The sequence below is a fragment of the Setaria viridis genome, chromosome 9 (assembly GCF_005286985.2).
Source record: "Setaria viridis chromosome 9, Setaria_viridis_v4.0, whole genome shotgun sequence".
NCBI lineage: Eukaryota > Viridiplantae > Streptophyta > Magnoliopsida > Poales > Poaceae > Setaria > Setaria viridis.
The window spans coordinates 1,566,766-1,582,797 of NC_048271.2; the positions used below are offsets into that span (position 1 = coordinate 1,566,766).

Consider the following 16,032-nt stretch of genomic DNA (forward strand, 5'->3'; position numbering starts at 1 on the left):
AACTAGACATGCAAGGCTTCTTGGCTGAGGGGTTTGTTTTGCCAAAAGCACTAAGTAACCAAATTTTCAAGTTTTAGCTCCGGTTCTAGATTTGCTTACCATTCTAAGTTGTGCAACCTATTCTAAGCAAAACATCGAGCCAAACAAGATGTGTAGATACAACAACAACATTGCCATCATCAGATTCCTCATTTACTCAGGGTGACATAGCGATCAAGTAATCTCAAACTGTGAGAGGCAGACGAATCGATTCGAGTTCTTTAACCATGCATGGTGAACCTAGCCCCACGACATCCGCGCACCCGGAGGTCGCTTCCTGTGTCGGCCTTCCCCATCAATCCCCTAACCCGTGTCGGGCCCATTTCCTTTGGTGCAAGGTTCCACAGACCCGGCCTCTGCCGTCCTGTGACTACTCATTGCCACCACGTGCGACAAGTAGCAGGGGAAACTCCGTTCCAAGAACAATGGGGCGACCGCTCACGTCTAGGTTCAATCAGGTACTAGGCTTCCTCATCCCATACTAAGTATGAGGCTAGTACTTTCAAACACTTGATCACGAACACCACCACTGTCGGGCCTTAGCAAGTTTTCATAGACAGACGGGGCAACCATCCGACCACCAAAGAGTTACCCAAAACCCTGCCCCGTCCACCGTCCTTATAGTTGTAACAGGAGAGTAAACATGCAACTCCTACAGCTCGCGAGTGACAGGAAATCACTCGACTTTTACCGTTTTCCTAGTTGAGCGATGCGGCTACTCGGTCCAACAGCTAGTGTTCATATCAAGGGTCACTAAGTCATGCATCTAGGGTTTCACACAACTCCTAGACGTAAATGCACAAACATGCTACAGAAGGCATGCGCAAGTCTGGTAAAACACGTAGGACTTTGATGCAACCGGGGCTTGCCTGCAAGCAAAGGGAAAGGAAGATGCTCGACTTCTGGGGCGACTTCGGCTTCCGCGGGCAGGATCTCGGCTTCAGCTTCTTCTTCGGGCGCCGGGTGCAGCTCGTAGAAGCCGTCAGCGAGATGCAGCTCTACACGAATGCAATGCAAGGGTTAGCTTAGACAGTTAGTTCAACAGCACACTGGCTCTCCTGAGCCCAGAAACTCGCGACAAGAGCAGGAGATTGAGGTGGTTTGAGAGAGCTGATGATGATCAACAGGTAAGGGTAGGAAGGGAACTAGTGGTCTGATCCTTGAACTAGAGGATGTGATAACTGGGATCAGCAGGCGTAGGCGCTGAAGGGTTCCCACGTTTTACACTTACACCCTCAAGTTGAAGAAAAAGATCACAGCCAAGCCCTCGGACGAGGCGGACAAGGGTCGGCAAACAGACAGGGTCGGACGGGACGGAACTGGGGTCGGGCGGATAGGAGGGGTCGGGCGAAGCGGACTTAGGGTCGGCACTCACCTTCTTCCTGAAAGGAAAGCTTGGGGTCGGGAAGAGGCAGACTTGGGCGCGGAACTAAAGCTTTGAGCAAGGACTAAGGTTGGCGATGCTCCGGCAGCGGCGCTTCTTGCGGATCACAAGAGAGCTCTATGCAGCACAAGGGAGCACGCTGCTGGTGACTTGGATGAACTGAGAAGGAACTGAGAGATGAACTTTTCAAGAACTGGGTGGGTGGCGCTAGAAGCTTGAGCAGGTAGCGAGAAAGCTGAGGGCAGCAAGAGCGGAGGGAACTTCGGCGACGGGGCATTCCTTTTATAGCTGCGGGAGCAGAGGAATGGAAACGTCGCGGAGAGAGAGAAGGGGAGCGGCGCGAAGGCCGGGGAGAAGCAATGGAGTGCTCTGCCGTGGCGACGATTGAGCAAACCGGGCGGTGCTGCAGAACTCCGGGGGTGACGCCAGCGATCATTGCGCTACTCCGTCAGGGCGGCGTAGGCGCGGGTAGACCGGTGGTTGGGATTTGGCGGCGAGCGGGCGTCGTCGTGCGGGAGAGGTGATAGAAGCGACCGGTTAAACGGCGCTAGGATCGAGGGCGCACAGGTGGAAGAACAAGCGGACGCGGCGCGAGGGAGAGCGCGGAACAACAGATTGTCGGGCGGCTTCTGACAGAGCGGGGAAAGGAACTGTCGCGGCCGCGGTCGGGGTTGGCGGTTGGGGAATCGTCGCGTAGCGATGACCGGGCGGCGCAACTGTTGCTGGAAGGGACGGAAAAGACGGGCGACATCGGTCTCCGGGGCCGGGATCTGGTATCGCGATGATGGGCGCGGGGAACGAAGGTCTGCAGAAAGGGGTGCAGAGGGCTTCCGCTGCTATTGGGGAAAAGAGGCGCGGGAACCCACTCTGTTGCTTGCCAGAGACAAAACTGAGCGGTGGCGTCGGAGAAGACGAGCCACGCGGCAGGAAGGCTCTGAGGCGGCCATGCAACTCGAGTGCGGCTGATGCGGGGGATCTGGAAAAAGGATCTCACGGTCCACCGGGGAAAAGATCGGACGGGTGAGGAAGATCAGCAGGATCCGACGGAGGGCCGAACTCGCCAGGGTCAGGAAAGGAACGAAGCGGTAGGGGTCGGACCTCAGGGGTCGGAACTGGCGGAAGACTGAGCACTTAGGTGCGGTCAACAGAGCACTGACTGAGGTTAAGGGCTGAGAGCAAACCTAACCGGGAAAGGTTAGGGGTCGGTCGTTACACAGCGGCCTCAACCTCCTCTACACCGAGACCCTCGACGCCATGGGGATCGATCGCTCCCGCCTCCGTCCCAGCAAGGCACCCTTCCATGGCGTCGTGCTAGGAAAGCAGGCGACGCCCCTCGGGCAGATCGACCTGCCCGTTACGTTTGGGACCCCTTCCAACTATAGGAAGGAGGTCCTCACCTTCGAGGTGGTGGGGTTTCGCGGAACCTACCATGCCATCTTAGGACGGCCGTGTTATGCGAAGTTCATGGCGATCCCCAACTACACCTACCTCAAGCTCAAGCTGCCAGGGCCCAACGGGGTCATCACCGTCGGCACAACCTTCCAGAAGGCATACGAGTGCGACGTGGAGTGCTGCGAGTACGCCGCGGCCATCACCGCCTCGAGCGACATGGCGGTCCAGCTTGCGGAGGCGATTGAAGACCAGCCCGACGCCAAGCAGTCAGGTACCTCCTTTGAGCCCACCGAAGCTATCAAGGAAGTCCCTCTCGATCCCGGCTGTTCCAATGATGGGGTTGTGCGGATCAGCGCGGCCCTATCCCCCAAATAGGAAAGCGCGCTCGTCGACTTCCTCCCCGCGAACAGCGACGTCTTCGCATGGAAGCCCTCGGACATGCCAGGCATCCCGAGAGAAGTCGCCGAGCATTCCTTGAACATCAGGGCTGGCTCCAAACCAGTGAAGCAAGGCTTGCGCCGTTTCGACGAAGAAAGGCGCAGGGCCATTGGTGAAGAGCTCCAGAAGCTCCTGGCGGCCGGGTTCATCAAGGAAGTACGCCACCCCGAGTGGCTGGCCAATCCTGTTCTTGTACCGAAAAAGAACGGGAAATGGAGGATGTGTGTCGATTATACCGGTCTCAACAAAGCGTGTCCAAAGGATCCGTTTCCTTTGCCACGCATAGATCAAATAGTCGACTCAACCGCCGGGTGCGAAACCCTCAGCTTCCTCGACGCCTATTCCGGCTACCACCAAATCGCAATGAAAGAGGCCGACCAGCTCGCTACCTCCTTCATCACCCCCTTTGGTCCCTACTGCTACGTTAAGATGCCGTTCGGCCTCAAAAACGCGGGGGCTACCTTCCAGCGATGTATGCTGAAGTGCTTCGGAGATCTCATCGGGCGGACCGTTGAGGCCTACGTCGACGACATCGTTGTCAAATCCAGAAAGGGCGACTAGCTCGTTCCCGACCTGGAGCTAGCCTTCTAAAGGCTGAGAGACAAGCGTATTAAGCTTAATCCCGAGAAGTGTGTGTTCGGTGTCCCAAGGGGCATGCAGCTAGGCTTCATCGTCTCTGTGCGCGGCATCGAAGCAAACCCAGAGAAGATAGCGGCCATCAGCGACATAGGGCCGATCCGGAACATAAAGGGAGTGCAGCGCGTCATGGGATGCTTAGCATCCCTAAGCCGCTTCATCTCGCGCCTCGGCGAGCGAGGTCTTCCTCTCTATCGGCTCCTGAAGAAATCCGACCGCTTCGAATGGACCAGCGATGCCCAGGAGGCGCTTGACCGACTCAAGGACCTCCTAACGAAGGCACCAATTCTGGTCCCGCCCGCCGACGGCGAGACCCTTCTGCTCTACGTCGCGGCGACCACCCAGGTGGTCAGCGCGGCCCTAGTAGTGGAGCGGGAGGAGGAGGGGCACGCTCTTAAGGTGCAACGCCAGGTGTACTTCATCAGCAAAGTATTGTCCGAGTCCAAGGCACGGTATCCGCAGATCCAGAAGCTCGTCTACGCCGTCCTCATCACGAAGAGGAAGCTGCGTCACTACTTCACCTCCCACCCGGTAACGGTCGTCTCTTCATTCCCGCTTGGTGAAGTAATCCGGAACCCAAATGCAACAGGAAGGATCGCGAAGTGGGCGCTTGAGCTAATGGATCAGGGTATCACCTACGTCCCCCGCACCGCAATCAAATCCCAGGTACTTGCCGATTTCGTGGCCGAGTGGACAGAGGTACAGGCACCATCGGCGGCAGAGGAGCAGGAGTACTGGACGATGTACTTCGACGGGTCACTGATGAGGGCCCACGCCGGAGCAGGCCTCGTCTTCGTCTCTCCGTTAGGCGTACGCATCAGGTACATGATCCGCCTCCATTTTCCCGCATCCAATAATGTCGCTGAGTATGAAGCCCTGCTCAACGGGCTCCGCATCGCCATCGAGCTGGGCATCCGTCGGCTAGACGTCCGGGGCGATTCCCAGTTGGTCGTCGAGCAAGTCATGAAGGAGTGGAGCTGCCACGACCCTAAAATGGCGGCTTACTGCAACGAGGTCCGTAAGCTCGAGGACAAGTTCGACGGGTTGGAGCTCAACCACGTCGCAAGGCGCTTCAACGAGGCCGCTGACGAGCTGGCGAAGGCGGCGTCCGGCCGGATGCCCGTCCCCGACGGCGTTTTTGTTAGCGACCAGCTGAAGCCTTCAATCCGTTATCTGGAGCCAGCAGGGGTCGGCGAGGCATGCCCGACCCTGGGGTCGGGACCCGAGCCGGGGGAGGTCGGCAGCGCGCCACCTGTCCCGGACCCGAGCACCTGTCCCGAGGGAATCAACGCTGCCTTACCCGACCCGGCCCTGGAAGCCAAACCATCCGACCCCGTGGTTATGGAAATCACGGCGGGCCCCGCGGCGGGGGCCGACCCCCCGACCGACTGGAGAGCCCCGTACCTCGACTACCTTGTCCGTGACACGCTCCCGGCAGACAAAACAGAAGCCCGCAGGATCGCACGCCGTGCGAAATCCTTTACCATCATCGACCAGGAGCTCTACAAGAGAAGTCACACTGGGATCCTCCAGCGCTGCATCCCGATCGAGCAGGGAAAGGCGCTGATCCAGGACATCCACGCCGGGGCTTGTGGTCACCACGCTGCGCCAAGGACACTTGTTGGCAACGCCTTCCGACAAGGTTTTTACTGGCCAACCGCGGTCGCGGATGCTACCCAGGTAGTCCGCACCTGTGAAGGATGCCAGTTCTTTGCCCGCCAAACTCACCTGCCCGCACAGGCGTTGCAAACCATCCCCATCACGTGGCCGTTCGCGGTCTGGGGGCTGGATCTCGTCGGACCCTTCAAAAGGGCGCCCGGGGGCTTCACCCATCTGCTCATCGCTGTCGAAAAGTTTTCCAAATGGATCGAAGCAAGGTCAGTGGCGCAAATCAAGTCCGAGCAAGCGGTACAGTTCTTCACCGACATCATCCACCGCTTCGGGATCCCAAATTCCATCATCACCGACAACGACACGCAGTTCACCGGGAAGAGATTTCTCCAGTTCTGCGACGACCATCACATTCGAGTGGATTGGGCGGCAGTAGCGCACCCCCGCACGAACGGGCAAGTCGAGCGAGCCAACGGCATGATACTCCAGGGTCTCAAGCCACGGATCTTCGACCGCCTTAAAAAGTTCGGCGGGCGGTGGGTTGCGGAGCTCCTAGCAGTCCTCTGGAGCTTGAGGACGACCCCCAGCCGGGCGACAGGGTTCACCCCGTTCTTCATGGTCTACGGGTCAGAGGCCATCCTGCCCACCGACCTAGAGTACGGGTCGCCGAGGGTCAAAGCATACGACAGAGAAGGAAACCAGGCGTCACTCGAGGATGCACAAGATCAACTCGACGAGGCGCGAGATGTAGCCCTGCTACACTCAGCTAAGTACCAGCAGGCCCTACGGCGTTACCACAGCCGCAGGATACAAGGCCGCGCCTTCAACGTCGGTGATTTAGTGCTCCGCCTCGTCCAAGATAACAGGGGTCGGCACAAGTTGACTCCCCCATGGGAAGGCCCGTTCATCGTCGTACAAGTTCTACGGCCAGGCACCTACAAGCTGGCAACTCCCGACGGGCAAATCTTCAGCAACGCCTGGAACATAGAACAGCTAAGGCGCTTCTACCCATAGCTTTCGTTTCCAAGTTATGCATAATCTTGCCGTCTTTTCCGTTCTTTCGTTTAAGCTCAGGGGCATCCGACCCTGGCCTCGTCCCAGGGTCGCATACCCCTCGGGGGCTATCAGTTTTGTTCTTCTGCGAAAAAAGAAATCCTGAGCCTGAGCCACCTGGGCTCAGGCCTCTTCCTCTAAGCTCAGGGGTATCCGACCCTGGCCTTGCTCCAGGACCGCATACCCCTCGAGGGCTATCAGGGGTCCCGACCCCAGCCGCTGGGCGCCATCTAAAAAGAAAACGCTTTTTCTTTTTCAAACCGATCCTCCCTTTCGAAAACCTTTGGATGCAAAAAAGATAAGGATGCGTGAACGGTGCTCAGCCAAGTTGCGATCGGACCGCGGAAAAACCTACGCCCCAGCGGCTACGGCACCTTCGCTCATCAAAACTTACTGACGCACCCGGCAACGCATCCTAAAGCTTTCGAGCCCAAAGGAATAACAAAGGGAATCGGGTTCCTTTGTGCAAACAAAGAGTCATAAGAACAGGCCCGTATGGCCAAACGCGAAACGAGTTCAAAGGACTAACATAAATACAAACTTTTTGGGCGCGAGCCCGGTGCAGCTAATTCGCAGAAGGGTCGGCTGGAGCGGCGGCTTCAGGGTCGGCAGGAGCGGCGGCTTCAGGATTGGCAGGAGCAGCCTCAGGGTCGGCAGGAGGGGCGGCTTCATCCTCCAGGAGCTTCGCGAGGGCCTCCGCCGGCGCGGTCACCCCGGCATCGATCTCGTCCAGCTCAGCTTCGGTGTAGCCGGCGCAGTACCCTTCACTCATCCCGGCTAAGTTAATGCCGGAATAGTGAGAGCCGAAGACCCCGAAGGCGCGCCGCACGCCAAGGCGAAGCGCGTCCACGGCGATCTCGCGACGGCGACGGCGCACCTCGAGGACACGAGCCGGCAGAGAGCTCGATCCCTCCTCCGAAGCTACACCGAAGTCCTCGCAGATGACGCGGACCGCATCTCGCAGGGCGCCATGATCGCCGCGCTCCTCGTCGAGCAGAGCCCGCAACTTGGCGATCTCACCTGCAGGAGCCACCCAGAAAACCCCACCGAGTCAAAAGAGCGGAACACAAACGACACAAAAACGCAGGAGCGGAAAGAGCCTCACCGTCGGCCTGGGCCTTCAGCTCGCGCTCCCGGTCGGCGCTGCGGGACAAGGCAGACTGAAGCCCCTGCACTTGCAAACGAAGTTGATCGTTCTCCGTGCGGAGGGCTCCACCCTCCCCCCTCAGCCGCGCCAGCTCCTCGGCATCGCGGCGGGCCCTCTCAGCAGCAGCGGCTTTGAGCCCCTCGGCATCGCGGCGGGCCCTTCCCACGACGGCCTGGAACTCCTCGAGGTCGAGGCGGGCCTTCTCGGTGACGGCCTGGAGCCTGGCCTCCGCACGCCGCGCCTCCTCTAACGCCGCCTGCTCACGCCCCTCCAGGTCGCGGACGGCCCCCTGGGCGGCGCCGAGCTGCAGGGACAGGTCTCTGGTGTGCTCCCTTTTGGTGTTGAAGCGCTCCCAGAGACCCTGCTGCCGCCGGAGGAAATCAGATTTCCCAGGCTGCCCTCCTGGAGAGCCTGCAAAGCAACATGCCGTTAAAGCAAAAAAGCAAAGAGGAGGTATTCATCACCAAGCGGTAGGAATAACATACCTGGCCACCAGGGACCACGGTGTTGGCCAGAACTCCCAGCGCTGAAGTCAGCGCCGCCTGAACCTGGGCGACGCCACCATGCATCGCCTGCCACCTATGCCACTCGGCGGCGTCATCCAGCGCGTAGAGGTGCCTCGGCGGGTCATCGCGGGATGACCAGCGGAGGACGTTCCCCCTCCACGCCCTGGGAACGGAGGAGGCCGAGGCTGAGGCAGGGGCCGACCCTGACGCCGCCGTCGAGGACGGCACCACGGCGCTAGAGGCCGCCGGACCCACTGACGGCCCCGGCGCCTGCACGCTCGTCGTCGCCGAGGTTGCCAACGGTATCCCTGCGGGCACCTCCACCTCAGCCGCCAGAGTCACTCCCACGGGGGCGACCGGGGCGGAGGCCCCTGCCTCCGTCACCACTGCCTCGGCCGCCGCCGCGCCTCCAGGTGCAGACGACCCCTCCGCCTCTGATCCCGTCACGGCTGCGGGGGCATCCGCCCTGCCTCCCGTCGCCGCCGTCTCCTCCGCCTCGTCGGCATCAAGGTCGATCACCTCCCCGGCCTGCGGGCCCGGGGGGATCACGCCCTGAGCTGAAGGGGCGATCGGAGGGGCCGAAGGCGGGGTGGAGTCCGCTCCCCCTCCCGCGGCTGACGCCGCCACCGCTCCGCCAGCCGCCTCCGCAGGGGCCACCTCCGCGGGGGGATCCGCGGCCGCACCAGGAACCCCGCCACTCGCCGTGGGCGGAGCCGCGGCCCGCCCCCCGGAGAAGGCCGACACCCGCAGCGCCTTCTTGGGCACCAGCTGCAGGGTGAGGCCACGCGGAGAAGTGCTGCGCATCAACGGCCAGACGTCAGCAGAAACAAACGAAAAAGGAGGAGAAGAATGACACACAAGGGAAAGCCAACTTACGCCCTCAAAGCGCAAGGGCGGCGCGCGCGCTTCAACTCGGAGCTGGACGCCGACCCCGGGGCATCTGGCAACGGCCGCTTGTCGCCGCCTCGCTGCTCTCCGGCAGCGGGCACGGCGGTGGAAGCAGATTCCACGGACCCCCGAGGAGCGCCCCGAGCGGACTCCTGGGGAGCGCCCCGCGCCGGACCCAAGGCTGCGGCAGGGGCAGGCTCAGAAGCCCCCCGAGGGGCACTCCGTGTCGACACCGGGGGGGCATCCCTTGCCGACCCCGGGGGAGCGTCCCGCGCTCGCTCCTGGGGGACGCCCTGCGCCGACCCCGGGGGAAAGGCTCGCGCCCGCTCCTGGGGAGCGCCCTGAGCCGACCCCGGGGGGGCGCCCCGCGCCCGCTCCTGGGGGACGCCCTGCGCCGACCCCTGGGAGGCGTCCTGCACATGCTCCCGAGGGACGCCCTGCGCCGACCCCTGGGGGGCGGTCCACGCCAGCTCCCGGGGCGCGCGCTGCGCTGGCCCCTGAGGCGTAGCCCCAGGGCCTGGGGGAGCCGAAGCCCGGGCGGACGCTTCCCCCGCTTCACCCCCCGCGGTCGTCTGCGGGGGTGCATCACGAATCACCAAAGCCCCCGATCGGGGGGGAACCAGCTCTTCCTCCTCATCCTCTTCCTCATCTTCATCCTCTTCAGCTTCATCGTTGTCGTCGTCGTCGTCGTCATCTGACACGACCGCCCCCCGCCGCCACCGCTGGAGCTCCTTGGCGGCCTCCTTCCGCCTCCTTGCCGTCTCCTTGTCCTTGCGGCGCTTCTGCTCCTCGGCCTGGAGACGGTTGCGAGCCCTCCGCTCGGCATCTTCCGGCACCGGCGGAAGGGAGTCCGCGACCCGGGTCAGCAAGCCCTGCAAACGTAAAGCAGATCCACGTCAGAACAACAAACAGCGGGACACAAAGAAAGAGAAACGATGTCCCAACTCCTTACCAGGTCTACGAAGCCCGGTTCCGGGCGCATCGGCGGATGCCCGGGGATCGGGTAGTCGACGTCCCTGTCCTCCAACGCCTCCCGGAGCCGTTGCCGGATCTCGGAGGCGGCGAGCGCACCCGTCGCCAGGGCGGTGCCCTCGGGCGGCGCGTCGGGGGTCATGGCGCCAAGCGGCCGGACCTGGAGCATCAGCGGCGCCACCCGCCGGGCGTGGTACGCGCCGATGACCCCGACGCCGGTGAGCCCACTCTGCTTCAGCTGCTCAATGGCCTGCAGCAAGTCGGAGATCTTCTTCTTCTCCTTCTCCACCGGCCCGTACACCCATACCTCGGGCGCCGCGTCGATGGTGCGGCCGGTAAAAACTGGCAGGGGGTAGTTCGGGTAGTTCTTCACGTAGAACCACTGATTGTGCCACCCCTTGTGGGACACCGAGGTCTTCACCGTCATGTACTCCTTGGAGCGAGTATGACGGAGATGGATCCCGGCGCACCCAATCGGCACCGGAGGCGACCGCTGCTGGCTCCCGGCCTTCCCCGTCTTCTGGTACAGGCTCACTGTGAAGAAATACTTCCACAGCGCGAAGTGGGGCTCAATGCCCAGGAATCCCTCGCACAACGCGATGAACACCGCGATGTGCTGGATCCCGTTGGGGTTGAGGTGCTGGAGCTCGAGCCCGTAGTGGTGGAGGAGCCCGCGGAAGAAGTGGCTTGGGGGGGAGGCGAATCCCCGCTCATGGAAGTGGGCGAAGGAGACGACGTAGCCGGCAGGGGGTGACGGGACCTGATCCGGCCCCGGCAGCACCCACTCGCCCGCCTCCGTCCTCTCGCAGAGGAGCCCCTTCCGCACCAGGCCCTCGGCGCGATTGGAGGTGAAGTGAGAAACTCCCCAGGAGGCCATCGCTGGGAGAAGGAGGAGATCGACGGAGGTGGAAGAAGAAAGCGCGGCTTGGAGCGAAGGGAACGAGGCGAGCGCGAATGAACTGATGAGTAGGAGGCAAGAAGGCTCGAATGCGAAAGGAGAGAGGAACTGGCGCGGCGAGCTCCTGCTTTTATAAGAAAGGAACCGGGGAAGCCAAATCGACGCCCCGACCGCCATAAATGCGGCGCCAGGTACGCCCCTGCCACGCCCGTTTCCTTTTCGAAAACCGCGCGCACGATCGGCCGCGAAAACATCCTATCTTCCTCGATTCGCGGGATGGCGCTTCCATAACTCCACTTCCCGGGTAACGCGCCCACGACGCCCCCCACGTTCGGCCCAGGCACACCAACCGCTCCGCTCCGGTCCAAGGCCCACAGGGAGGTAAGAAAGGGATACGGGGCTGAAAACGCCCCTACGGCCCATTACGGTCCAGAGGTTCGAAAGCTGGCCCAACACGGGTTCGACAGCTGCCTCAGGACATCCCCCGAGCAAGGGGTGAGAAGGGACGGGTCCGCTAGCGGCCAATACCCAGGCGAGCGAACGCCAAGGGCGCCCCAACCTCACGTTCGAGTCCCGCTCGGTATAAAGTTCATGGTTTTTCCACGGGGAAAGGCAACGAGCCCTTAGATCCGGTCGAACGGATCCGGGAACTATATGAACTGGCCGGCGGGAAATTGGAGTACGCCACCAGCTTGGCCCGAGCCGGACCCCCCCGAACGGGGACCGGGACTCCACTCGAACTTACCCGTTTGCAGCTCAAACGAGCACCACGGTTCGTCCAACGCGGATAACGTGGCCCGGCTCAACCCCTCCGTCCTAGCGAACGGACGCTTGAGGGGCAGCGATGAAAAAGTCGACCTAGCCTCCCGATCGGTTTCCTGCAACGAGCAGAAGCTCGGGGGCTAGCCTCGCAACCAACTACCACGCGTGTGGTCACAAATTGCAGGTTCCCTCAGCCTGGTTGAAGATAAAACAAGCGCGCCATAACACAGAGCCCGCGGCAAAAACAGCGAAAGAAGCCTCCGGAGGAGCACTCCTGCTCCACCACAGGCTCGGGGGCTACTGTTGGGGGGAAATATTAACGATCCCCTAAGACACCACTTAAAGAAACAAACACAAAGGCCCAGGCCCACCGAGACGTGATCAAAGCTCCGTCTCGCCCGATCAAGACGCCAGGATCGGGAAAGCCCGACCCCCCTCCGCAAAGTTTCCGCCTCGCCCGACCGCGATCCCAGGGTCGGGGGCGCCCGACCCCTCGCCACGGAGTTTCCGCCTCGCCCGACCCCAAGCGGAGGGGTCGGGTGCGCTAGGGCCCACGGGGCCAGGATCTCCCTCGGGTACGGTCCAGATGGGCAAGACAGACAAAATCCTGTGGGTCCCCCCGTCGGCCTCGCCATAAATGCGTCGCAGGACTGATGGAGGGCAGGGACCGCGCCCTCGACGCAACCCGGCGCAAGTACCCGCGCACGACCACTCTGTACAAGCTACAGTGCCGGCGGCCGGCTCCCATTTGCCGCAGGGTACTCATGGCCTGCGCCGACCGGAGCAAAGGAGAGAGCGGCCTGTCCTCGGGGCCCACACACCCTTGGGTCCCGCGCGTCCAGCAGCACAGATGTGACGCCCTCCCTCTCAGCAGCCATCACTCGAGCAGCGGCATCCACCGTCCTCCCTAACGGACGCTGAGGAAACGACGGAACACCCTCATCATGATCTGGCACCTACGAGCATCGAAGTAGCTATATGCAGGGAGCAACAACACTTGGCACACGGCGACCTCCTCCTCCGGCATGCGCGCCAGCACTCGTCAAGGGCCGGCAGAGGCATCGGACGCCATAGGATCTTGCTCCTCCTTCCTGCCGTACCTTTTACCATTCTACGCTTTACTCTTTACAGTCCTTTTTTACCCGATCCCAACTGTAACTCCGGCTACCCCCTTGCGATATAAAAGGGGGAACCCGAGGCCGGAGAGGGGATCGATCGGCTTCTTCTCCCACAAGCCATAGCACACAACAACTCTTCCTGAGAGTGCGAGCGCCAAAGAGACTTGGGACCAGTCCCTCTCTCATTCATCTGTAACCCCCTACTACAAACCCCCGCGTGGGCAACACGACCATCCTCGATACTGGACGTAGGGCTTCCTTTGCCCGAACCAGTCTAAACCCGTGTCTCCCACGCAACCACCTGAGGCTTACGCGCATAAAAGAAATTTACTAGTCTAAAGTCTTGATCCGCTGATCTTGACAACGACACTTTTCAAGGGAGATGGTCCCTCGTTTACTCTTTGGACCTTTTATCATCCGAGGAATTCTAAATGATATTTTACCTCTCAATGTGTTTGTAACACAGTTTGTTGAAACTAGAGGGACCTCACTGGCTTTTTGTTGCATCCTGCTTAGAGAATTATCTGCTTCCAAGTCCAACTTATCTATGGCATTCTCCAAATCAACAAGAAGTTCCTTGGACAATGAACACTTCAATGCAATGGATGTCGCCTTTCGTGCAATACGTGCAGCATGCGTTTTCAAGCTTTCCTTTTCAAATCCTTATTTCTCAATATAGAATCCTCTCTTTGCATATTTTGTCCATCTATTCAATATGTATTGAGATGGCAACAAGAAAATATCGTTTGCATTGAAGACTTTGAGGGCAAGCTTGCACAGTAAACCTATATGTGGATATCATATTTCATTACTTTCTATTATAAACTATACTATTGCAATAAAGATTTTTGTACGTACCTATGGATTCGTATTTTCTGCAAGCACATGTAATGGTACTATCTGCTTTGTTGAACACAACCGTTGCTCCATAATCAGAGTACATATGTGTAACCGTATATGTCAAAATCGACCCCTCAGTGTGTAACACCTTATGAGAGAATGAAAATTGTTCATTAAATTCTTCTTGAAACTCTTTATACATCCGGCTTGTATATGACTCGACCGCAGTCTTCAAAAGAGGTATGTGTGCAACTGGACTCTTTCGACGTGATTGAAAATCTTCATCCAACTCGTTATTACGAAGACTAGCAGAAACCTTGTCACATTCTTCAAATAGTTCCGAAATACCCAATTTCCTACGAAACCTTTTCTTGAATACGTTATTCATACCTTCGCTTCTTTGAGTGGAGTTCATATCAGCTGTAAATGAGTCATGGTATACAGCAGCCCACTTTATCCTCTAATCATATAGGTTTAACATCCATTCATTATCCTTAAGGTTGTACTCACACAACAATTCATCCCACTTCTTGTTAAAGTAAAACTCAGATCTATCTTCATAGACACATCCCTTAAAATCAGGAAGAAAATTCTCTGGATGCTGCTCGATTACGTGACCGAGATGTTTAGCAGCATTTAGATAAATATGCCACAAACAAAGACGGTGGCTTGTGTTTGGAAATACATAAGCAATTGCACCTGCCATGGCCGCATCTTGATCACTGAAAATTGTGCTGGGATGCTTACCTGACATTGCTGTTAAAAAGGTTTCAAATAGCCAAACAAATGATTCAATAGTCTCATTAAACAATAATGCAGCCCCAAAAATTATAGTCTGCTTGTGATGGTTGGTTCCCAGGAGCGGAGCAAAAGGTATTTCAAACTTATTAGTCTGAAACATGGTGTCAAAAGACACGGCATCACCAAAACATGTGTAATCCATGATAGATTGACCGTCCGCCCAAAAGAAGTTAGCCATCCTGCCATCTTCTTCATCTATTTGAATGGCATAAAAAAATGTTGGATCCTCTATCTGCTTATTTTTTAAGTATTCCAACAATGTTTATGCGTCATTGGATTCTAAGTATTTTCTGCGCTGCCGACCAATCTCATTGTTACAATCAATCCGTGAGAATAGCACTTTGTCAGCTCCTCCATAAAATTGCACCATAAACTCAAACACTTGGGCTGGCTTCATCCCGCCCTCCCTCATGTGGCCAATTAGCTTCTTGTCCGCTTCCTGAATACGTCGTTGGGAACTAAGCTTCTGTCTTTTATTTGGACTTGCAAGGTAATGGTTGTGATCAAGCACAACCTTCTGCACTGATCAAACCCCCTCCTTGCTGACACTAAACTGAATACGAGCATCACAACCTATCCTTGTAGTGTCCTTTGATGACTCAATTTGTCTATGACCTTGACTACTGCAAACCATATATTTGAGATAGATACTGCCATCTCTTCGACACTTTGTGTCGCTCTTTCTAATACTGAACCCAACCTTGCCTGCATAGGTGTTGTACATATCATAAGCTTCCTCCTCGGATTGAAAAGACATTCCAACTTCAGGAACGATGAAATAATTTTCCGCAACCTTGCCTGCATAGGTGTCGTACATACCATAAGCTTCCTCCTCGGATTGAAAAGACATTCCAACTTCAGGAACGATGAAATAATTTTCCGCAACTTCATCAACCACCTGTTATACAATAAGTCAAGAATTAAAGGTGCCTTACAACAATACATACTATTATACTATCACTTCAATTTGTTATTCACGTGCCTTCAATTACCTCATCCGACCCCTGATCACCGTTACTATCGCTTGCTCCGTCGCCGCTGCCCAGCAGGGCATGCTCCAACGACTCACCTCCAGACCTGATGGTGCCATATGGATCGCAGGGTCGCCGCCACTTGATTCTGTACGCGCGACAGCTCAAACACTAGGCGGCGATAATACGAAAGACAAGAGCTCCTGCATGTGGTGACTCCGTGAGTAGAAAATGATTCCATGAAGGATAAGAACATGATCTCGATTCCCGATCACCTGTCGGGCTGTCACTCCACGGATCATGTGCATGCGCGGATGCGCATGTGTCTCGTGCTGACTTTGTTTTGTCGCCCCCTACTGATAGCGCATCTTTGCCGTTGTTTAAGGAAATATCTTAACAATTTAATAAGATGTTTAAAAAAGATAAATTCTTCCATTTTAAAATGCCTTAAGTCCGGAATTTGCACCGCCAGTGACTGAGGTGTCCCCATAACACACCAACCACAAATTCTAAATTGTAGGTTCCGCAATCATCCCTTCAAAATAATATGAAAACTTGAAAAGTAGAGCCCACTTA

The 16,032-nt window shown here is 57.8% G+C and overlaps 1 pseudogene; it reads right to left on the minus strand.

Annotated features, from left to right (window-relative positions):
* Positions 1-8,441: 8,441 nt before the first annotated feature.
* On the minus strand, positions 8,442-15,410 carry LOC140221459 (protein FAR1-RELATED SEQUENCE 5-like; annotated as a pseudogene).
* Positions 15,411-16,032: the final 622 nt, after the last annotated feature.